General features: G+C 40.5%; 1 protein-coding gene and 1 long non-coding RNA gene across 4 annotated transcripts in view; one reads left to right on the top strand and one right to left on the bottom strand.

The window, feature by feature from the left end:
- BICRAL (BICRA like chromatin remodeling complex associated protein) overlaps nucleotides 1-24,803 on the bottom strand; it is a 77,183-nt gene that overhangs the window by 37,731 nt on the left and 14,649 nt on the right. The window contains exon 1 of one of the 2 annotated variants that reach the window (XM_047860915.1): nucleotides 4,408-4,426. The exons of the other annotated variant lie outside the window; for it this stretch is intronic. The gene's annotated coding sequence lies outside the window, so the exon portion shown is untranslated. Of the gene's footprint in view, nucleotides 1-4,407; nucleotides 4,427-24,803 lie in introns of those variants that run through there. 2 annotated transcript variants of the gene reach the window in all.
- On the top strand, nucleotides 47-22,957 carry LOC125166846 (uncharacterized). Of its 2 annotated transcripts, none has more exons than XR_007152557.1 (3): nucleotides 47-135; nucleotides 12,753-12,905; nucleotides 22,740-22,957. It is a non-coding gene; the product is annotated as an uncharacterized LOC125166846 (long non-coding RNA). The 2 variants fall into 2 exon arrangements; XR_007152556.1 differs by lacking the exon at nucleotides 22,740-22,957 and adding an exon at nucleotides 14,581-14,661.

Raw genomic sequence — 24,803 nt, 5'->3', positions numbered from 1 at the left:
CCTTGGTTAAAACTGCCATCTCCTCTCCAGCTCCCCCAGACCTCCCATCCTCTCAGTCACGAGGCCAGACAAGTACAAAACTGGCTCCTGCCACATGGAAGGAAACTTGCTCTCCCCAGGAAGGGTCTGGAAGGGGTAAGTATCCCCCAATGTGAGACCTTCCCGCGCGGGGGGGGGGGGGGATTTGTTCAGGTGCTGAATGGCCTGGGGGTGACGAGCAGGTGTCTGAGTGGAACTCTGGTGGAGAGGCGAGATGGTGGGTGACACAGGAGGAAGAAGAGGGGGAAGGCCGATCCAAGGGTAACATCCAGGCTAAAGTGTGAAAAGGGTGGCAGGCAAGGTGAAATGTGCTTTGAGGCCTCAGATGTGGAGTTACTTAGGAACATGCTAGCAAGACCAGACTTCTGAGAAGTGAAAATGCCACAGCTAGGAAAAGCAGGAAAACGATCATTAAATAGATACAGAGAAATCTGTGGGAAGCCTCCCTTAAATCCTGATATTTTATGTGGTAGAACTGCATCAGCCACAGCTCATTACTGGGCCATGAGCTCGTCTCCCAGACATCACAATCACGTGGAATAAATTAGGCAATTAGGACATATCATGAAGCCTATAAAGTGGATATGGTTTATTATTATTTATAGTGTCTATAGCTTCTGGAACAAACTAATGAAAATGTAAGGGAAAAATAGCCTATACCACAACAACCTTTCCCAACTATCCCAGCTTCCCTCACGACTTCACACCTGTACACGTTCCTCTAGAGGAAGAGACACCCAAAGGTTAACAAACTGAGAAAGGATGTCAGCGCCGGTCACTCTACCAAGGTGTCACCGCCACTGGGACTTTCAAGCACTGAGAACATCTGCTACCCCAAAGTTCAAAGTGACCAGCTACTCCTTGAGTGGCGTAAACAAGAGAACACTTACACAACTTTGGATGAAAGTAAAAGCCATTGTGCATCCTCCCCTATCAAACTGAACGGGCTGCTCCAACACTTGACAGAATGCTCCCTGGGGACATCTGTCCTAGTCAGTGGCATCCATCCAACCACACAAGCCTCTGTCGCTAGCCCCCTGTGGGTAGAACTCCACGAGCCTATTTTATAGTCAGGGGTACCCGGAGAATTCCACTTTTTAAAGGGCCATCCTCTTTTCTGACTTTAAAGAGTTTCAAATTAAAAGAGATGACTCTTACCGCTATGTCCCCAGCTCTGCACACTGCCAAAGCACAGTCATCCCACGTCTAACCCAGTAGTTCCTTTCCCCAGGAGGACACATGGTCCACCAAAGGCAATTTCCCAAAGGGGAGGTGTAGAAATTGACAATTCTAGTGTGGGAAGACAACCTGAGGATCAGAAACTAATGTCTCCAAGGTAAAGAGTTTAGTTTTCTTTGGATAGGTAGGCTCCCCCTTTCCTTCTGGACTCTTGCGGAGGCTCTTTCCTCCGTAAAGTAACAACCCTGGAATCACGAGGTGAAATTTAGAACGCCCTGTGAAAGAGGAGTCCCCCTAGGTCAATGGTTAAAAACTACTTCTTGGCCCAACACACTTGAGGGAGACATACTCCCCTCAGTAACAGCAGCTGATGACAGGAGGATTTGTCACAGAGGGAAGGGGACTGTATTTCTTACAGAATCCTGACAGGCATCCCAACAGGTCAGAAATCACTGCCTTAGACACCTGATTACACTCTTTTTATGTTTTTAAGTTTATTTTTATTTAGTCATTTGGGGGGGGGGCGGAGAATGTGTGCATGCGTACAAACACGGGAGGTGCAGAGAGAAGGAGAGAGAATCCCAAGCAGGCTCTGCACAGTCAGCACAGAACCCGACCCAGGGCTCGAACTCACAGACCGTGAGGTTATCACCTGAGCCGAAATCAAGATTTGGCCACTTAACTGACTGAGCCACCCAGGTGCTCCAGCTTACCACTCTTAAAAAAATTAAAGCTAGTATTAAAATTGTCCTTACCGGAGTCAACACTTTGAATAGTGGCTTTTCATCAAGCATAAAAGTGACATTTTAAATCAATGGGGGAAGGGTGTTAGCTGTATGGAGAAAAGATGGGAGATCCATACCTTACATTTTATACAAAAATAAATTCTAGATGGATCAAACAATTAAATAGGGGCAGAGAGGGGAGGAGAACCTTAAAGTACTAGAAGAATACATGGGAGAAATAGTTTTTTTGTAATCTTAGAGTAGGGAAAGTCTGTCACGAGATACAGAAGTATAAAAGAAAAGACTGACAAATTTGACATCAGATTTTAAAATTCTGCATGATAAAGGAAAAAAGTAAAGTCAAAGACTAAAAAAACCCAAAAAAACATTAAGTGGAAAAAATACTTCCAGTTCATATCACAAAGGGCTTTTCTCCCTAATACACAAATACCTTCTATAAACACAACAACAACAAAAGAAAAACAGGGACACTTGGGTGGCTCAGTCAGTTGAGCATCCAACTCTTGATTTCGGTTCAGATCATGATCTCACGGTCGTGAGACTGAGCTCCGTGTCTGTCTCCTTACGGAACATGGAGCCTACTTAAGATTCTCTCTTCCCCTAAAACAAAAACAAAACAAAAACAAAACAAAAAAACAGCTACCCTGCAGAAAATCAAACATATGAACCATCAGTTCACTAAAAAAGGAAAGTAGCCCCTAAACATATAAAAATAATCAACCTCTCTTTGAACATGAGAAATACAAATTAAAATTTCAATGAGATACTACGACTTATCAGACTGGTAAAGATAAAAGTTTGGTAAAGGACCATGATGGTGAGGAAGTGGGGAAACAGCAACTTTTATGCTTTGCCAGTAGAGTGTAAACTCCATAACCTCTAGGGAGAATAGTTTAGCAATAGCTTTCAAAATTTTAGGTGCACAAATTATTCTACTTGGCAAATATTTTCAGGTATTTGTCCTACAGGTATTTTTGCACATGTGTGTAAGAATATCCAGTGCAGCGTTCTTGGTTTTAGCAAAAGACTGCAAAGACCTAGATGTCACAGGTATGGGGTTTCTTTTTGGGATGATGAAAGTGTTCTGGAATTAAATCACTGAACTGTACCACCCAGGTGCCCCTGCCTGGTACATTTTTATTGGATGCCAGACATTGTTAATTTTGTGTTATTGAGTGCTGGATAGTTTTGGATCCCTGCAGATATTTCTGAACTTTGTCTAGGACAAAATTAAGTTCTTATTAAATCATTTGATCGTCTTGAGGCTTGCTTTTAAGCTCTGTCAATCCTTAGGGCTAGTTTTGCCCTATCTTGAGGCAGTACCCTTCACTTGATGGCGTACCTTGTTGATGTCTCATGGATTGCAAGGATTTTCGCGCTCTCACAGGTGGGAACACAAACCATTTTCTGCCCTGTGTGAGCTCTAAGCGTTGTTTCCTCTGATCCTTTTGGGTGGTTCTCTCCCAGGACTTGGGTAGTTGTCTCTCAGCCCCCATGGACTGACCAGTCATCAGCTGAGGACTCAGCCGTTTTCTGTCTGGGTAGCACTCTCCTCTCCGGTACTGTGCCTTGTGTTTGAGCCACTTTCCCCTTCCAACCACATCAGCTCATCCCTGGAAGATGATCAGACTCCATCTGGGGTCCCCTTCCCTACGCTGTGGCCTGGCAACTCTCTCTAGACAGTAAGCTGGAACAATTACAAATACGGCTCACCTCATCCGTTTTCCATTTCTCAGGAGTTGCTCTCCATGCTGCCTGATTTCCCATGTCTCAAAACCACTGTTTAATATATTTTATCCTATTTTTAACTTTTTTTAATGCAGGAAAGTAAATTCAGTCCCAGTTTCTCCATCTCAGCCCTACAACGGCTATTTTTAAGGTTTTGAAAAAAAAAATCACGTTAGGAGGTAACGACAGTTTATATGAATTCATTAGCACAAATGATAAGTCAGAGTATATTGAGGAGGGGGGAGGAGGAAACTAAATCAATCGTACAGTTTTATCCCATGCCTCCTTTTGTTTTCTACCCTGCAGAATAGCTTAGGGAAGGAGGAAAGCTGCTTCTTTAATCTGTATCTTTAATAAAGTTGGTCACTATTCACTATTCATTTAGTAAACATTTAGCACCTACTATGTGCCAGGTACTGTATTAAGGCTAGGGATATCAAATGAGCATGACATAAAATGTAATAATACATGTAAGCACACTTAAAGTTAATAAATGATGATTTATTTATTAAATAAATTAAAAATAATAAATGTAAGCACACTTGATATTTTTGTAGGACTGTAAAAGCAATGCTGAAAAGTGAATGACTATGTTTTAGCGAACAATTTTCCAATGAGTGTCATGATCAAAAAGTTATGCCATAAAATAACCACTTACCCAGGGCAAGTAGCTGTTTATGTCAATTAAGATATAAAATATTCTTTTTTGGCGCACCTGGGTGGCTCAGTTGGTTAAATGGCCGACTTCAGCTCAGGTCATGATCTCATGGTCTGTGGGTTCAAGCCCTGCATCAGGCTCTATGCTGACAGCTCAGTCTGAAGCCTGTTTCCAATTCTGTGTTTCCTTCTTTCTCTGCCCCTTGCCTGCTTGCTCTCTGTCTCTCCCTCAAAAATAATAAACATTAAAAAATTTTATAAAGTATGCTTTTTTTTTTTTTAGTGTTTCTTTAATTTTGACACACACACACACACACACACACACACACAGCGCAAGCAGGGAAGGGACAGAGAAAGGGAGATATAGAATCTGAAGCGGGCTCCAGGCTCTTAGCTGTCAGCACAGAGCCTGATGCAGGGCTTAAACCCACAAGCTGTGAGATCAGGACCTGAGCCAAAGTAGAACACTTAACTGACTGAGCCAACCAGGCGCCCCCTCTCTTTTTTTTTTAAAGCTTATTTATTTATTTTGAGAGAGAGAGACCGCGCGAGCTAGTAGGGGAGATGCAGGCAGACAGGGAGAGAGAGAATCCCAAGCAGGCTCCGCACTGTCAGCACAGAGCCAGACGTGGGACTCGATCCCACAGACTGGCAGGTCATGACCTGAGCCAAAAATCAAGAGTTGTATGCTTAACTGACAGGGGTGAGCCGCCCAGGTGCCCCTAAAGTATTCTCTTTGTACTCCTTTTACTATATTGTAATAGTTATGAGCTATTAAATTTTGTAATTGCAAGACAGTGTGAAACTTTCTGCCATGGTTTCCGATTTTAAGGCACCCACTTTCTTTTGGAAGGGAGACATTCAATAATTTATCACAATGCAATGTGAGAAGTGCTGAGAGTTTTGGCAGGGATTCTCAAGCTTCTTCAGGTGAAGCTCCAGGGCTTTTTTGTGAAATAATATGACATTTTACTAGAAAAGAAAACATGACTGTATTTTCACAATTATACTCATTTGCAATACAAAGAAGCAATCCAACTCAACACAATGGGCTCTGAGTTTTTCAGTTATTATTCAACAAAGAACTTCCTTCATTTTGATGTCTTCTAGCAGCAATGAAGAGAAGACAGAAAAGACTAAGAAATATTAGAATTACTTGGGGATTAAAAAATTCCTCCATCAGAAAAGATGACCATTAAGTAGGCAGTATTGGGCCCTGGTTCACCTCATGAAATGTAGAGTTTGAAGGCCTTAAAAAGCTGCTTTAATTCCTATTTAGAATGAGGCAGGATGGAAATAAACCTCATTTTTAAGAAATCCAGCCGGCTAAACAATGTGCCCTAAGGTGGGGGCAAAGAGTGGCCGACCTCAGGGGGTCAGGGCAAAGTCTGGCAAGGTTTACAGAGCAAGGGACATATCGGGGAGAACACTGAGTTTGGAAGGCAAAGGGCTTGTTTTGGATACCTGACATTAACTAACTGTGTGATTACCGACAAGCTCCAATCTCTCAGGGCCCATTTGTCCACCCCTAAATGAAGTTAATAGCCACAGCTATGATTTTTAAACTTTGTTCCCTGGTGACCTAGGATTCTCCAAGGTGTCCAGGAGCTTTCTTGGAGGCCTAAATATTGGTGGTGGAGACACTCTGATGTTCCACTTCTCCCCCTTCAATTCTTATTTAGCTAGGAGAAAACAAGTTTGAAAACCGTTTAGCTTCTCCAACTCCTAAAATGCAGTGGTTTTTGTGTGTTGTGGAAGAATGACCATCAACAGTGGTCAATCTGAAAATGACAACCCAAGGATCATGGGGAGCCTGGGTGGCTCAGTTGGTTAAGCGTCCGACTTCGGCTTAGGTCATGATCTCACGGTTCGTGAGTTTGAGCCCCACGTCGGGCTCTGTGCTGACAGCTTGGAGCCTGGAGCCTGCTTTGGATTCTGTGTCTCCCTCTCTCTCTGCCCCTCCCCTGCTCATGCTTGCGCGCGCTCTCTCTCTCTCTCTCTCTCTCTGTCAAAAATAAATAAACACTAAAAAGAAAAGAAAACCCAAGAATCCATAAAAATCAAGAATCATGATTATTTTAGCAACAGAATAGTGATATTGATAAACACATCAAACTTCTTTAAGATAAATTCCAACACAGTGATAATAACCTTAAGATTACTGACTATAAAATCATTAACCACACAAATCAGTGTTTCTCAAGCTAGTGTCTGAGAAAATAACCTTGGGTGATCTGAGATCTCAAGTGTGAGAAACATTAACAGATTCTAAAATTGTCCAGAAATATATACACTGGGGAACTTCGGGGCTCATAAAAATTGTGCTAACCGTGTTTGCTAGCGGCCTCTCAAAATTTCAAGATCCACTTAAGAATCCACAGACAGAAGACCTGTATACACATTGACTGATGCAGAGATGGTCCCGGGGAAAAGCTTTCCAGGCCTCTCTTTGCCATATTCTTTCAGTCTCAGCTGCCAATTTTGCACCAGGCTGGGGGCCCAGGTCCCAACAAAGGAGGTTATCAAAAGAGCGTTGGCTGAGTCCCAAGGGTCTTTGCTGCATCTAGATTCAGAGCTGAGGTGGTTCAAGAGATACCAAACTCAGAAAATAACAAAGCCCTCCAGCAATGAGGGGTGCTCTGAACTCATACTGCATAGCTTGTAGGAGTGTTAAGTTATGGCTCAATTACAGTGGACTAACACACTAGACTGACTTCAAACTTAAATGTTACTAATAGACTATCACCTAGAAATTAACAGCATAAGACAATATCATAGAGCTATCCTCAAAAGCAGGGATCTTGTCATATTCATCTTCATATTCCCAGCAAAGAGCACATAAACAGGTATAAGAAACACTAAATAAATATTCATTCAGGGTTTAAATATAGTGTAGCTGCATTTTATGCAAAGACTGTGTTCCCAAAGACCTCGCATGATTAAAAACGCATGTAATACTAGTCAAAAAATTTTTTTTAATCTTTATTTATTTTTGAGAGAGAAAGAGAGAGAGAGGGAGAGAGAGAAAGCGGGGGAGCAACAGAGAGAGAAGGAGACACAGGCTCCAAAGCAGGTTCCAGGCTCTGAGCTGTCAGCACAGAGCCTGACACAGGACTCGAACTCACGATCTGTGAGTTCATGACCTGAGCTGAAGTCGGATGCTCTACCGACTGAGCAGCCCAGGCACCCCAACATAATTCTAGATTAATTCTAACAAACTGACAAATTCCTAGAGAATACCAACATTGAAATTTTGTAATTCCTCGTGGGACTTACAGATATATTACATTCTGTTAAGATTTTTTAGATAGAATAATGAAATTGGGGTTATATTTAAAAAAATCATCCTTTAGAGATCCATATTGAAGCAGGTGTGAGTTCAATTACTATGATGTCTAGGATTTGCTTCAAAATAATATAGACTAAAGTTGGTTATTATTTTTTTTCATGTTTATTTTTCAGAGAGAGAGAGAGAGAGAGAGAGAATGAGCAGGAGAGGAGCAGAGAGGGAGACAGAAGCTGAAGCAGGCTCCAGGCTCTGAGCTGTCAGCGGACAGCCCGATGTGGGGCTCAAACCCATGGACCATGAGATCATGACCTGAGCTGAAGTCGGATGCTCAACTGACTGAGCCACCCAGGCGCCCCTAAAGTTGGTTACTGAAAACATTGTGGGGTACCTAGGTGGTTCAGTTGGTTGTGTCCGACTCTTGATTTCGACTTTTGATGGTCTCACAATTGATGGGTTCGAGCCCCATGTCAGACTCCATGCTGAAGGTGAGGAGCCTGCTTGCTCCCTCTCTCTGCCCTTCCCTCTCCCCTCAAAATAAACAAATATTAAAAAAAAACAACCCATGGAGTCCTCGTACACTAAAACTAACATAACGCCATATGTTAACTACATTGGAATTAAAATTTTTAAAAGACATACGAAAAAAATCCTAAAAGGAAATATAGTACACCAAAAAAAAAAAAAAAAAATCAAACGTGGAATCTTGTTCCTCCAGCTCCCACAGAGATTCACCAGGAATCGGGGGTTACTATGGAGTTTTCTCCTTGACCCTCTGAGGTTGGTCACTCTTTCCCTCATGTTATAACACATACTCAGGCAAATTTCAGGCAACCTGGGGAACCTGTCCCCAACTACAGTCAGGTAGGACCTGCAAATAAGGGCCTCTGGTCAGCTCAGAGACACAAATTGAGGCTGCTTACTCTCCAAACTCGGAGAAAGGGTTCAGTTTTTTGGTAGTTTGACTGAAGGGAAATGCTGTAGGTGAAATCTTACTTGGGAGCGTATGACTTAAACCACTTTCAGTATCATTCCTTCCACTCCTTCCCATCAAATACAGGTAATTCCTGTATTTCTCCATACCTCTCTATCCCGTATTTACTCATTTACATTGGAATGTCAGCTCTATCAGGGCAGAGGTTTGCATCTATTCCCCAATGAACCTCAGCATCCAGAATAGCACCTGGCATACGTATTACAAAGCCTCAATAAACTTTTTCTTTCTTACCCCTGGCTTTATTGACATATAGTGGACAAATAAGACAGTATAGGTTTATGGTATACAGTGTGATGATTTGATACATGTGTATATTGTGAAATGATGACCACAATAAGGTTAGTTAATATCTACATCACCTCACATACTTGCCAATTTTTTTGTGTGGTAAGAATATTTAAAATCTACTCTCAACAAATTTCAAGTATATAATACACTGAAGTCATCAATGCTATGTATGAGATCCCTCAAACGTATTCATCTTATTTTTTCTAAGTTTATTTATTTATTTTGAGAGAGAGAGAGAGAGAGAGAGAGAGAGAGAGAGAGAGAGAGAGAGAGAAGAATACAGAGAGAATCCCAAGCAGGCTCCACACTATCAGCACAGAGCCTAATGCGGAGCTCGAGCTCATGAACTGCGAGATCATGACCTGAGCCTAAATCAAGAGCTGGTTGCTCAACCAACTGAGCCATCCAGGCACTCCCTTCCCCCAACCCCCCCTTTTTAAAGAACTTATTCATCTTATAACAGGAAGTTTGTGCCCTTTGACCAACATCTCCCCATTTCCTAAACCCAGCCTCTGGCAACCAATCACCAACTGAGTATGCTTCTGCAAGTCCAACTTTTTTACATCCTACATATAAGTGAGATCATATAGTATTTGTCTATGTTTGCGTGACTTATTTCACTTAGTTTATGCTATGCTTTCAATGTTCATCCATGCTGTCACAAATGGCAGGGTGTCTTTCTTTCTTATGGTTGAACAATATTCCAGTGTAGGTATATGGGCATGTGTGTGTATAAAACAACTTCTTTGTCGATGTATCCATCGGCAGATACTTAGGTTGTTTCCGTATCTTGGCTATTGCGAATAATGGCACTGTGAACAGGGGGTGCAGATATCTCTTTGGGACAGTGATTTCATTTCCTTCAGCTATATATCTGAAAGTGGGATTCCTGGCTCATATGGTGGCTCTATTTTTAATTTTTTTAGTAACCTGCATACTGTTTTCCATATTGGCCACACCAATTTACGTTTCCACCAACAGTGCACTAGGGTTCCATTCTGTCCACATCCTTGCTGACATCTCTTGTTTTTTTGCCATTCTAGCAGGTGTGAAGTGATATCTCCTTGTTGTTAGTGAACATTTTTCGAAATGAACCTATCATCCTTTCCAGTATGTTGGCCACAAGATGGCAAAAGCTCCAACAGGATCAGCCACCCCAGGCCCTTCTCCCTGAAACCTACTTTAGTTTTCCAAGAAAGTATATTGTTTTGAAGACCAGGTTATTCCTATGGGAGAACAATCTAAAGTGGAAAATAATTCTACTTAAGCCTAGAATGCACAATGGGGCTAAAGTCATTTCCTGCTCTTCCCCTACATGCTATTCTAGCCAAACTGCCACTCTCCTGCCCCCAAACACAACGTGCACTCCCCCCACCCTTGTCCAGGTGACAATTTTCTTACCTGGAATGCTCTTCCTGGTAGCTTGAACCTCTGCGAATCCTTCTCTGACAACCTTAGGATTCTCTACCTAGAATTCTAAAAGCAACCACCATGTCTTTCGACACTGATCAGACATTACTCTCTGTGGTTATCCTCGCTACGCCTATCTTCTATTCTCAACTAAAGCACAGCCCAAATTTAAGTAAAAAGAGTCTACAGTGCTTTGAGAAGACTGATGAAGAGCAGCTAAGACACCCATCCCGAAGCTGAGCAACTTTTAGACCGTGTCGTGTTTTTTGGCATCAGTGAACTGGAAACACTGGCTCATTACAGTAGATTCTAGCCGCTTTTTTTTTTTTAAGCATAAATTTCCCCACAAAGGGAATTTTATTGAGGGCACTAGTTTACCTGCCTCTCAAAAGACCAACTGCAACCAAATGAAGGGAACATAACCTCAAGGTTTTATTGTCTTCATGACGCAGCAAAATAAGAAGCTTAGAACTGGATCCCTTGGCCTTTTCTCTTACGTCCTCCCTGTTCAAAATGCTTGCATCTCTTCATAGCCAGCATTCTCTTAGATCTGGGTTGGGTTCGACACATCCAAGCCTCCGCACAATCTTCTTTTGTAGTTTGAGCCTTTTTCTGGAAAATCGGCTTAGTTTGCCCACTGTAGCCACTGCTTTCTGTCATAACGCAACTTTCCCTGGGCATAAAGAGGATCTTTGCCTTTCTTGTACTGGGTCACTTCGTGGGGTTGGTGCTCACCCCACTTCTTGCAGAAAGTGTGGTGGGTTTTAGGAACGTTCACCGTGGCTGCAAGAACGCTATTGGCACGGAAAGAAAAAGCTCTAGCCTCATTTTGAATCCCTGCCCACCCTACCCTCCCTGTAATGAAGGGACCCTTGGTTCTTTGCCATCTTGACCATGTCCCCCAAACTATCACATCACTTTTTAAATTCTTTGGCTTTGCACTTATCTTTTTGAGAAGACAGACCTTCCTACCCACCTCTAAGTGGCCAACTGACAATGCCTGCCTATTTTTTAAGGCTTTGAGTAAAATTATACTATTTTTTTTAACCCCCCCAAGCAAAATTAATTGTTTACTTATTTGTATCCCCAGAGCACATCTGACATGTTACTAGCATCTGACAGGTGTGTTGACAAAACTTTGTTTTTCTGGTCCCCTTGTTAATTTACAAGTTCCATGAAAGCTGGGGCAGTTTCTTTCCATCTTTGTATTATCTGAGTTTTGGACAATGCCTGATATAAATGTGTCTAGTAAATGTCTTTTACTTTATTGAATAACTTTACTAAGATTTTGGTCTAAAAAACTAACTTTTCGACGGGTGATGTCAGTTCCTTATTATTTAGTTGCCAAAAATATACAGCTAGGCTACCCATGAGCACTTTCTCGCATCACAAAGCACAGGATTTGGGATGCAGTGTGGAGCGTCCAATGCCCAGGATCTACTGGCTTATGCTGGGCCCTTACGTGTCTAGACAGCCATTCCTGCTGCGTAGAAAAAGTCATGAGAAGTCAACTGACTCCCCATCTCTGCTCCAGATCAGATGACTCAATCTCTGAGGCATAAGGAAGTGTCATTTTTTAAGATTCATAGGACAAAAGGATTGTGTATCCTTCCATAATAATCTATTTAGTATTAAATAAACTTCCCTAAAACAGGGATTTATGTACTAAACATAAACAGAATAATTCCTTGGAGTTCCCAAATCTTTAGCACAGTCATTTATTATATTAATAATAGTTGTGTTCCTTAAAAGACTCACAAGTAAAAGTCTAAGTTGAAGAGTTTCTGGCACAGCCTTGCATGGCTTTTGAGAGTACCAACACTCGACCTTACAGGGAAGAAACACAACTCAATAATATGGGAAAAAAACAGATGCCCTGCCAAAAAATGTTGTTATAATTTACTATGTTTTAAAAGAGATTGAACATTTTAACGACTATGGAAAATAATATACAGGAAATTATTGAGAAATGATACAAAGAACTGCTGCTAGGGGCGTCTGGGTGGCTCAGTCAGTTAAGTATCCCACTTGTGATTTTGGCTCAGGTCATGATCTCATGGTTCGTGGGATCAAGCCTGGGTCGGGAATCTCTCTCTCCCTCTCTCTCTGTGTCTCCTCCCCACCCCTGCTTACGTGCATGCTCAATCTCTCAAAATAAACAAACATTAAAAAAAAAAAAAAAAAGAAATGCTGCTAGCCTGATTGCTATTAAATATTAAGTAAAGTGAAATTGAAACTATTTTTATGATAAATCACGATACTTCAGTATATAGAATAATACATATTAAAAAGATAAGTCAGTTCTCTTCAGTTATACTACTGTTTCAGTTAAAGAATTCTTGTATTTTACTTCCAAATAAAAGGCGAATTTCTGTTTTAATCATCGACTGCCACATTTATTACTTTCTTCCACTAAAAACAGTCATTTAGAGCCTTAGCTCCAACAACAAGCTGACTTAGCAAAAGGAAGCAATGCCAACATTGAAACTAACCACCCAGAAAGATGAATGAGTATCAACCAAAAACACGTTAGCAAAAATTTCAGGAACAGCATTAAAAAGGAGAAGAGCCAAAGGTAAGTCTTACTTACATCCTCAGATTCTCTGTCTCTGTCTCTGTCTCTCTCTCTCTCTCTGCCCCTCCCCTGCTTGTGCACGCACTCTCTCTCTCTCCCTCTCTTTCTCAAGATAAATAAACTTAAATTTTTTAAAAGTTTTATTTATGTAAGTAATTTCTACGCCCAATGTGGGGCTCAAACTCATGACCCTGAGATCAAGAGTCGCATGCTCTTCCCACTGAGCCAGCCAGGCACCCATCTTTCAGAGAACAGCTTAATGAAATAAAAGTAAAAACCCTACCAATGTGACTTTTTCTACTTTTAATAACAACGGGTATTACTGTGCAGTACCAGTCACAACAAATAGTAAAAAAGACTGCTTTTTGCATTCCAATCCTACAGTCAAGAATTCACTGAAATACAGCATGGTAATAATTAAGCTATTAAAAAGTAAAAACTGCTGAATCTTTTTCTGTATTTCCTCAAAATAATAGGATGCCATTATTATCCATTAGTGTAGTTTGTAGGTACTGTTGTCCCTATGTGTGGAACTGCTTTTAAAAGATACTTTGAAACGGTAGTAATTATAAGCAAAAAATATTTTTTATTAGCATTCTGGTTAAAGTTATTTTGCAAACTCTTGAGTCTCACTGCTCTCTCTCAATGAGTAACATTCAAAATATTTTGGTTTTATGGTATGTTCCAAGAAAAACAAGCCCTATAAAAACAGCTAACAATATTTAAAAAAACAAAATTCCATTTTACGAAGTCAATGATGTTAACCAAGGAAGAGATGTCCAGGGTCCCCTTTAGTAAAAGTAGATTCACAAGGACGACGTGTACACAAAATAAATTTTTTAAGGGGAAGAAAATGAGAGAAATTTTTTTAAACTTAAAAATGATTTAAGGGGCAACTGGCTGGCTCAGTCGGCAGAGCACGAGACTCTTGATCTCAGGGTTGTGAGTTCAAGTCCCATGCTGGGTGTGGAGCCTACTTAAAAAAAAAAACAAAACCCAAAATGAACAAATATTTTTAAAGAAGGATTTAAGAAAGAATATGAAGAAATATACTGTATTACTCCAAGCAAAATTTCAGTTTCTACAAAAACTTTTAGAGGCTGAATTAGGGGCGCGTTGGTGGCTCAGTCAGTTAAGGTGTCTGACTTCAGCTCAGGTCATGATCTCCTGGTTCCTTAGTTTGAGCCCCACATAAGGCTCTCTGTTGTCAGAGCAGATCCTGCTCTAGGATCCTCTGTCTCCCTCTCTCTCTGCCCTTTCCCCACTCACGCTCGCCCTCCCTCTCTCAAAAATGAACATTACGAAAATAATTTTTTTTTTCAACGTTTATCTATTTTTGGGACAGAGAGAGACAGAGCATGAACGGGGGAGGGGCAGAGAGAGAGGGAGACACAGAATCGGAAACAGGCTCCAGGCTCTGAGCCATTAGCACAGAGCCCATCGCGGGGCTCGAACTCCCGGACCGCGAGATCGTGACCTGGCTGAAGTCGGACACCCAACCGACTGCGCCACCCAGGCGCCCCTACGAAAATAATTTTTTTAAGAAGCTAAATTAATCTCATTTTTCTACACTCCATTTAAAAGACATAAACTTCTATCTAATGTAAAGTCTTTTATAAACCCTAAGAAATGCCATGTGAAGGGAATTTATATTTGTACTTATTTCTATCAAAAGACTACAAGGAACAGAGTTTCAGTTGGAGAAGATGAGAAAGTTCTGGAGAAGGATGGTGGGGATGGCTGCACAACAGTGTGAATGTACTTAATGCCACAGAACTATACGTGAAATGGTTAAAATGGAAAATTTTATGTTATGAAAACAATTTTTGAAATAAAAAAATAACAATAAAAAATAAAGCATCCATGAACATTCTTACTAAAAAAAACAAGGCCATAACTAGTGGTCCATAACTAGTTGGAGACCTATCATCAAAAAACCTTTTTTTAAAAAAAAATGTTTGTTTATTTTTGAGAGAGAGACAGAGCATGAGTGGGAGAGGGGCAGAGAGAGGAAGAGACAGAATCCAAAGCAGGCTCCAGGCTCCGAGCTGTCAGCACAGAGCCTGACATGGGGCTCGAACTCACGAACAGTGAGATCATGACCTGAGCCGAAGTCTGACACTTAAATCTCACTGAAGGGAGATGAAGGACCCAGGGCTCATCTGTTAAAATTAACCCTAGAAGCAGTGGTGTGAAAGAAGTTGAGGCACTTCACCCCACAACTACTGACAGGTACCAGATATGGCTGTGGGAGGAAATCCCCCAAAGGAGGGAGGAGGTTTCTTGACCCTTTGTGGGCCTTTTGGCTGTCTGGTGAAGGCTATGGATCCCTTGCCAGAGTAATACTTCAAAATTCATAATATATGTAGGACTTTAAAAAAAAAATGCATTCATTTAAAAAATAAAAATAAAAACCACATTTATAAAAATATTTAAAAATTGTGATACAGTTATATATGTGATTCTTCATCAACGCATTTTTACAAGATTTAGTGGTGAGTCTAGTAACTACTACCTTTTGGAAGATCGTAATTTTTTCAGGTATCTGCAAATGTAATGGGACAAAAAAATATTTCTAATAGTAACAAATTCCCAGGCATTGTTAATTCATGGTTTGGGCTGCCTTCATTCATAGATTTAGGAAATGATAAATTTCAACCGGAGTCTAATGAAAGTAACATGCAATGTTCTTCATATCCAAGTTCATGGTCTCCCCTCCCCACACTTCTATCCACAGATCCTTTAGGGGTCGGTCCATAGAGCCTGTGCACTGCTAGGGCCCAGGGCACTTGTTCAACATGTGAAGTGAATAAACTCAATGCAGTAACAAACACAGTGGGATTCTAAACATCTGAATATCATCCACAAGCTATTTTTATACTTGCTAAGCACAGACTGTGGTCATTTCTAAACACTGTTTGATGTAATTTTTGCAAAGATGTTGAAGGTGCTGCCAGATACACAGGATGGTAGCAGCAAGCTGGCAATTCCAACTGTGCAGAAAGGACACTCTCCAGCATCACCAAAGTTATCAAAAAATTCTCTGAGTAAGGAAGTCAAGTAAAGCTAATATTTTGTATGCTTAGTGGAGAGCAACAGAAACACATTTTACAACTTACAAGCACAAGCCTGCAGTGGAAAAGCTCATCAAAATTCTCAACCTTGGACCAGTGTAAAACACAAAGGCAAATTTCATGATAAACATGCAACAATCTTTTCTGGTAAGCTTAGTCAAAATCCATATCTTCATTCTCCTGAACATCCGAAGTGGAAAACAGTTACATAAATAAATCACGTACTTTTCTAGTTTTTATATGAGTGCTTAGAATTGAATGGACCTCTGAATTAACACCCTTTTGTGTACTCACCTTTTTTTTTTTTTTTTTAAGAGAGAGAGAGCTCGAGTGGGGGAGAGGGGCAGAGGGAGAGAGTGTGAGAATCTTAAGCAGGCTCCATGCTCAGCTTGGAGCCCAAAGTGGGGCTCAACCCCACAGCCCTGGGGTCATGACCTGAGCCAAAATCAAGAGTCGGAATCTCAACCAACTGAGCCACCCAGGTGCCCCCAAAAATCTATATATTCTTTTTTTTTTTTTGGAGAGAGAGAGTGCTTGTGAGCACAAGTGGGGGAGAGGTAAGAGAGAGAGGGAGAGAGAATCCTAAGAGGTTCCATGCTCAGTGTGGAGCCCAATGTGGGGCTCAAATCCACAATCATGAGATCACAACCTGAGCTGAAATCAAGGATCAGATGCTCAACCAACTGCACCATCCAGGCACCCCTTATTCACTTCTGGGCTATTCTGCTATAGATTACTGTACCCTCAAATAAGGGAGTCAAGTAACTTATAGATGGCCTCCAGTAGTCTAAGAACAAAATACTAAATTTATTTTTAAGGCCAACTCACTTTAAGTTTTTTTCTTTAATTTAAAACCACTTCATTCTCAAAGTGGCAGTCACATGTACCAGAATTGAATGATGTTAGGGGAAACTGTATAACTGATTTAGAACACAGTCCCATCTTCTAAGACATTGGTGCCTATAACACAACCCTTTTCCTTAGGGAAAACATAAAAACTTTTCATTTGGCTTGACCCTATCTTATATCACTTCTGGGTTATTTAAAATAGTACAGACCTGGGGTGTCTGGGGGGCTCAGTCGGTTAGGTGTCCAACTTCACCCAGGTCATGATCCCGCGCTTCATGGGTTCGAGCCCTGCTGTTGGGCTCTGTGCTGACAGCTCGGAGCCTGGAGCCTGCTTCAGAATCTGTGTCTCCCTCTCTCTCTGTCCCTCCCCTGCTTGCACCTTTTCTCTCGGTCTCCCAAAAATAAACATTAAAAAAATGTTTTTTTAATAATAAAAAATAAAATAGGACAGACCCGCCCGAATAGACATTTTTCCAAAGAAGACATATGGATGGTCAACGGACACATGGAAAGATGCTCAACATCACTCATCACCAGGGAAACGTAAATCATAATCACAATGAGATATTACTCCACACAAGTCAGAATGCTGGCATCAAAAAAGACAAGAAATAATAAGTGTTGGCAAGGTGGAGAAAAGGGAACCCTCACAAACTGTTTGTAGGAATGTGAATTGGTACAACCACTAAGAAAAACAGTATGCAGTTTCCTCAAAAAAGTAAAAATAGAAATACCATATGATCCAGTAATTCCACTACTGGGTATTTACCTAAAGAAAATGAAAACACTAATTGGAAAAGATATATGCACCCCTATGTGTATTGCAACAATATTTGCAATGGCCAAGATAAGGAAGCAACCTAAGTGCTCACTGATAGATGAAGATGTGAGATATATATATATATATATATATATATACACACACACATACATTTATATGTATATATATATGTATGTGTGTGTGTGTATATATATATATATTATTTTTGAGAGATCAAGAATCAGAGTATGAGCAGGGGAAGGGCAGAGAGAGAGGGAGACACAGAATCTGAAGCAGGCTCCAGGCTCTAAACTGTCAGCACAGAGCCCAATGCAGGGTTCAAACCCACGAACCGTGAGATCATGATCTGAGCCAAAGTCAGACGCTTAACCGACTGAGCCATCCAGGCGCCCCAAAGATGTGATATATAAACACACACACACAACACACACACTGGAATATTACTCAGCCATAAAAGAATTAAAAAAGAGATCCTGCCATTTGTGACAACATGGATGGACCTAGAGGGTATTATGCTAAGTGAAACACGTCAGACAAAGAAAAATATATGATTTCACTTATATGTGGAATCTAAAAAAACAAACAATAAACCAGAAACAGATCCATGAATACAGAGAACAAAGTGGTGGCTGCCAGAGGGGCAGGGGTTGGGTGGAAAGACAAAATGTGTGAAGGAGGGTGGGAGACATAAGCTTCCAGATTATATAATGAATAAGTCATGGGGGGTAAAATATACAGCATAGGGAATATAGTCAATGGTACTGTGATAGTGTTAGATAGTGACAAATAGTAGCTAAGCTGTGGTGGGCATAGCATAATGAATAGAGTTGTGGAATCACGACGTTGTACACCTGCAACATTGTGTATCAATTATACGTCAATTAAAAAAGGTAAGATAGACCCGTAGTTCTATTCTTGACATTATTCAGTATCATTCTTTTGGACAAATTAGAATAATTTTTTCCTTGAGGATGCAAGCTGGTGCAGCCACTCTGGAAAGCAGTTTGGAAGTTCCTCAAAAAACTAAAAACAGAACACCCTACGACCCAGCAACTGCACTACTAGGCATTTATCCACGGGATACAGGTGTGCTGTTTCAAAGGGACACATGCACCCCAATGTTTATAGCAGCACTATCGACAATAGCCAAAGTATGGAAAGAGCCCAAATGTCCATCAACGGATGAATGGATAAAGAAGATGTGGTTGGTATACACACACACACACACACACACACACACACACACACACACAATGGAGTATTACTCGGCAATCAAAAAGAATGAAATCTTGCCATTTGCAACTACGTGGATGGAACTGGAGGGTATTATGCTACGTGAAATTAGAGAAAGACAAATATCATATGACTTCATTCATATGAGGACTTTAAGGGACAAAACAGATGAACATAAGGGAAGGGAAACAAAAAGAATATAAAAACGGAGGGGGACAAAACAGAAGAGACTCATAAATATGGAGAACAAACAGGGTTACGGGAGGGGTTGTGGGAGGGGGGATGGGCTAAATGGGTAATGGGCACTAAGGAATCTACTCCTGAAATCATTGTTGCACTAGATGCTAATTTGGATGTAAATTAAAAAATAAAAATAAAAAAAAGACACAAATTAACTTGCCCAAGATTAAAAAAAAAGAATAATTTTTTCTTGCTTCATTATGTCTTCAAAGTTGTGCCTAAAGAACACCCTACCTCCCTCTCTAAATATTTAAATTATTAGATTTTGCCTCACTGAGTAAAATTATTCCCCTATGAAGATTTGTCATTATTTAACTTTTCCTTAAACTTTTTTATTATTATTATTATTTTTTAACATTTATTTATTTTTCAGACAGGGAGAGACAGAGCATGAACGGGGGAGGGTCAGAGAGAGAGGGAGACACAGAATCTGAAACAGGCTCCAGGCTCCAAGCTGTCAGCACAGAGCCCGACGCGGGGCTCGAACTCACAGACCGCCAGATCATGACCTGGGCCGAAGTCGGACGCTTAACCGACTGAGCCACCCAGGCACCCTGACTTTTCCTTAAACTTCTAATGATAGTTTGCAACTTTTGTTAAAGATTCCCTTAACATCCATATGTTTTTTCTTTAAGAAAGCACGTTAAGGTAGCATGATATATTAAGCAGTACCATTATAATTACTATACTAATGATAATGAGCACTGGATTCAACGATTACTTATTTATTAGGTAAGTCTGTCCTGCAGGGCTAAACAAACATAATAATATGTCCCAGCTTGCGAGTAGCTGGTAATCTTATTAGAAAGGCAAGAGCTACATCTGAAATAATTTTCCAAATTACAGAAAGCATTATCAATAAGCAAGAAAATAAACATACTAACATGGGTATTTACAGTAAAATTAAGTCCCTTTTATTATTAGTTGATATACCAAGACACATGAGATAATAAAAACTGTAATAGCAGCTAACATTTACTACTGGCCTTCCCTCTGCTAGGCGTTTCACACAGTTCTAACCCTTCTAACAACAGTCCTGCCAGGTACGCACTATTATCTCTATTTTTACAGAGAATATAAGATGCTTGCCCAACACTGCAGAGTTTGTAAGTAGCAAGACAGAGGTTTGAACTCAAATCTCTAATTCCCAAGAGATACTGCTTCTCATCTCTGTGGGTGGAAACATGATTTTTGGAAGGTTCAATTTCTAGAAATGTTTCCCATACCAAAAGATAGCAGTCGAGAATCTTAACATTTTCTCCCACGGCAAAAAAACCTCACTATTCCATCAATGAAAATTCTACAATTAAAAAAAATTTTTCATATATATACAGTATATGTATATATACAATTTCATATATATACTGCAAATACCCATGTATGTGTGTTTATATATACACATACACAGACTTCCCGGTAATTCATCATGCATATCAGACCTCTTGTTTTTTAAAAGTCAATGTTTCATATGTTACCATTGCCACAGAGCCCTCCTTTCTTACCCAACTCCACCCCCAACACCTATTAATTCCTGGAAGGTCTAGAGGAGCTCAGCTATCAAACAGAAATATGAGTCACAAGTGAGAGCCACATATGATTTAAAATTTACTAGTAGCCATATTTTTAAGTGTAATTAACTTTAATACATTTAGTCCATAATATCAAAAAATATTTTGACTAAATGGAAAATATTAATATAAATACATTAATAAAATATTTTAATTTTTAACCATTCAACATGTAATTAATATAAAACAAATTAGATATTCTACATCATTTTTTTCAGACAAAGTCTTTAAATCTTACAGTACATCACAACTGGTGCCAGTCATGGCTCAAGGGTTAATAGCCATATATGGCTAGTGGTCACCATATTGGACAGTCCCAATCTACAGACTTCTGTAGAATTTAGTTAAGGTAAAACACTTGCTTACAGGGCCATTTTCCCCTTGTTAGCTCTTGTGGATAGCCACAAAGTGGAACTTTTAAGAACAGCTATAGTGATAGGAATAATATTTACCCTAATTATTTACATAGGGCTTCCTAGAGGTTTTGCCAATTTTTTTTTATGCAAGAGGTGAAGGGAAGGGAGTTGCCACAGCCCTTATTTTCACCAGAATATAACCCTGCCCACCATACATACATGTGCAGATTTAATTTGAAACAGGAAAAAAGTTGATCATTAAATATCAGTTCCAAAGATAACCCTAGTCTAGCCATTGAGCTGAAATAATCCTAATCTTCTAAGAAACAAAGTTAAATTTTACATGCTTCTCACATATTTAAATACCTTAATATATGTTTCTAAAAATAAGTTATTTCTGGCTCAGTGGGTAGAGCATGCAACTCTTGATCTCAGGGGTTGTGAGTTCAAGCCCCATGTAGAGCTTACTAAAAAAATAAAATAAAAATAAGTTATTTCTTTCTGTTTGTGTCAAATGACCATAATTATTACATGGGGAAAAAAATCCAAAAATTATTTGAAAATAAAAGCAAGCAATTTGCTAAAAGGAAACTAAAGCTGATGCTGAGAGCTTCTGGATCAGGTATCCTCACAGAAGCCTCACATCTGGCTCACATGCCCATTTTTATAAACCAGGAACGAAGACTTGCTCTTGGCCCGTGGTTCTCTAGCACCTGGGAGGTTGTTAAAAGCGTGAATTCTTGGTCCCATTCCAGACCTAGTGGATCGGGAACCCAGGGGGTGTTAAGCCATCTGGGTAATTCTAATGCACACTCAAGTTTGAGAACCACTAGATCAACATGGAACTGGTACTTAAACCATCTATTTAACTCCAAAAGTTGTGTACTTTTTAGAAGTTTTTTGTTTTTGTTCCTGGTGGGAAGGGGTTGGGAATATCTGCGTGTGTGTGTGTGTGTGTGTGTGTGTGTGTGTGTAGTAAAATACATATAACATAAATTTTACCATGTTAACTATTTAAAAAAATTTTTTTAATGTTTCTATTTATTTTTGAGACAGAGAGCATGAGCAGGGGAGGGACAGAGAGAGGGGGGAGACACAGAATCCGAAGCAGGCTCCAGGCTCTGAGCTGTCAGCACAGAGCCTGATGCGGGGCTCGAACTCACGGAGTGTGAGATCATGACCTGAGCTGAAGTCGGACGCTCAACCGACTGAGCCACCCAGGCGCCTCCCGCATGTTAACTATTTTTAAGTATATCGTTCAGTAGTATCAAGTCCATTCACATTGTTGTGCAACCATCTCTACCACCCATCTCCAGAAGTCTTCACCTGGAAAACCAGAAACTCTGTCACCCATTTGACACTAATTCTTCATTCCGCTTTCCCTCCAGCCCCAGGCAACCACCACTGTCCTCTCTGTCCCTATGAATTAGACTCCTCTAGGCATCTCATAAAAATGGAATCTAGAAGTAGAATCTAATTTCACTCAACCCCTACAGCTGCAGAAAAGTTTGGAAAGTACAGAAATTTCTAAAGAGGAAAATGAAAATCACTTATGATACCACTGCCTAGAGGTGACTGCTAGGGACTGAACTGTTGTCTCTCGCCAAGCTGGTGTTTGAAACCCTACCCCCCTGTATGACTGTGTTTGGAGACAGAGTCTTTATGAGGTAACTGAGGTTAAATGAGGTCATAATGGTAGGGCCTTAATCTGATAAGGCTGGTGTTTTTATAAGAGGAAGAGATCCTGGAGCTCCCATGAAGACGCAGTGAGAAAACCGCAGTCTGCAAGCCAGGGAGAGGGCCCTGCCCAGCGATCAAATTGGCCGGCACCCAGATAGATGCTGGACTACCCAGCCTCCAGGACCGTGAGAAAATAAACTTCGGTTGTTTAAGCCACCCATCAGCCTATGGTATTTTGTTACGGGCTCTGGAGCTGACTAATGCCGTGGAACATGATTTTTCAGTCTTTTTCTTTAGTACATTTTTATTTTTTAGGTATATTTTTATACTTAAATGAAATCAAAGCCCATATGCCTTTTTTCACTTTCCCAGCATTTTCTAAATCTTGTGTTCTGCAGAATTGTGTTCAGCAGGACCTTAATTTTTGGAAACTGGGTTTTAAAGTGACGTCAGGTTTCTGCTGCTAAATTCTCAGAGGATCTTCTACACTAAACTGGGAATGTCAAGATGGGCATCTGTTAGATTTGATCTCTAAATGTCTGGGGAGGGAAGGAGGAAATTCTGTATTATATCTCCTGCTGTTCTGATCAAAGTATACTACTCGACAGCTAATAGGAATTTCAAGGGGGCAATGCCCAGTTTTGGAAGGAAATACTGGCTGACAGGAGCAATTCACTTCAGGCAAAATGTTCATTTCATTTCCTAAAGGAACCATTCATTCATTGATTGTTAGCAGATTAGTCTAATGAAACACTGCTTTAATATTACTTTTTATAATAACTTTTATTATTTTTTCAATTTTTAAAAGTTTATTTAGAGAGAGAGAGAGGCAGAGAGGGAGAGAAAGAATCCTAAGCAGCCTCCATGCTGTCAGTGAAGAGCCCTGCGTGGGGCTCAATCTCATGAACTGTGAGATCATGACCTGAGCCGAAACTGTCTGATGCTTAACTGACTGAGCCACCCAGGCAGGCGCCCCTATTATAATTTTAAAAAGCAGTGATAGCTGACACCCAAATGGGTTAGGCACTATATAAATCTTTATACGATGATCTCACTTTATCCTTACAAACTTCCTCTGAAAGGTAAATTCTCAATCCAGAGGGAGAAACTGGGCACATTCCCTCAGAGAGGTTATATAATTTACTCAAGACAGCACAGAAAGGGGGCGCCTGGGTGGCTCAGCCGGTTAAGCGACTTTGGCTCAGGTGAACTCGCCTGTGAGTTCAAGCCCCGAGTCGGGCTCTGTGCTGACAGCTCAGAGCCTGGAGCCTGCTTAGAATTCTGTGTCTCCCTTTCTGCCCCTCCCCCACTCATTCTCTGTCTTCCTCTCTCTCTCTCTGTCAAACATAAATAAACATTAAAAAAGAAAAAAAAAAGCACAGAAAGGAGAAGAGCAAGGGTTGGAACTCCAATCTGTCTGGTTCCAAAGGTATTATTTATCACAATAGTCTTTTCTTTTTAGGTCTTGTTTGAAAACCTTTATGATTTTGAATATGTAAAGGAAAAATTCATCTACTTTGACCTTGCATTTAGTGCCTTTCACAAACGGATCCCAAAGTCCCTTCCCAGCCGTCCTTTTTTTTTCTTTTACAGACTTCTAACTCCATCAGAGAACTTTCCTGTCCTGCCCCTTTCTTACACTCCTCACCTAATTTAGTTCTTTCCCACCTAAATTTCTCTGCTTATGCCATCTTTTCATGGTCAACAAATCCCTTTAGGCTCCAGTTCAAATTCCATTTCCTATCTGTAAACCTTGACTGCTTGTTCTTATGCTCCACATCCATCAAGAAAGCCCCTTGGTTATACTTCCAAAATAGATCCAGAATCCTCCACTGTCTACCTCCACTGTCACCCCCCTAATACAAACCATCATCATATCCCATCTGGTCTCTCTGCTTTCACTCTTTTACTCCCTCCAATCTATTCTCATCCCAACCTCCTGAGTAGTCCTTTTAAAACATAAGCCAAAACCCTCCAATGAATCCTCATTTTCCTCACTATAAAAAACAAAATCCTTTTCTGTGCTCAGCTGTGAAAACCTGCAATGCCTTACATGTTGGCTTTCCCTGTCTCCACCCCTCACCCCCAATTCTATCCTTTGCTGACTTGCCATGCCT

This window comes from Prionailurus viverrinus, chromosome B2, assembly GCF_022837055.1.
Source record: "Prionailurus viverrinus isolate Anna chromosome B2, UM_Priviv_1.0, whole genome shotgun sequence".
Taxonomy (NCBI): domain Eukaryota; kingdom Metazoa; phylum Chordata; class Mammalia; order Carnivora; family Felidae; genus Prionailurus; species Prionailurus viverrinus.
This window is presented reverse-complemented; position numbering and strand designations above follow the sequence as displayed.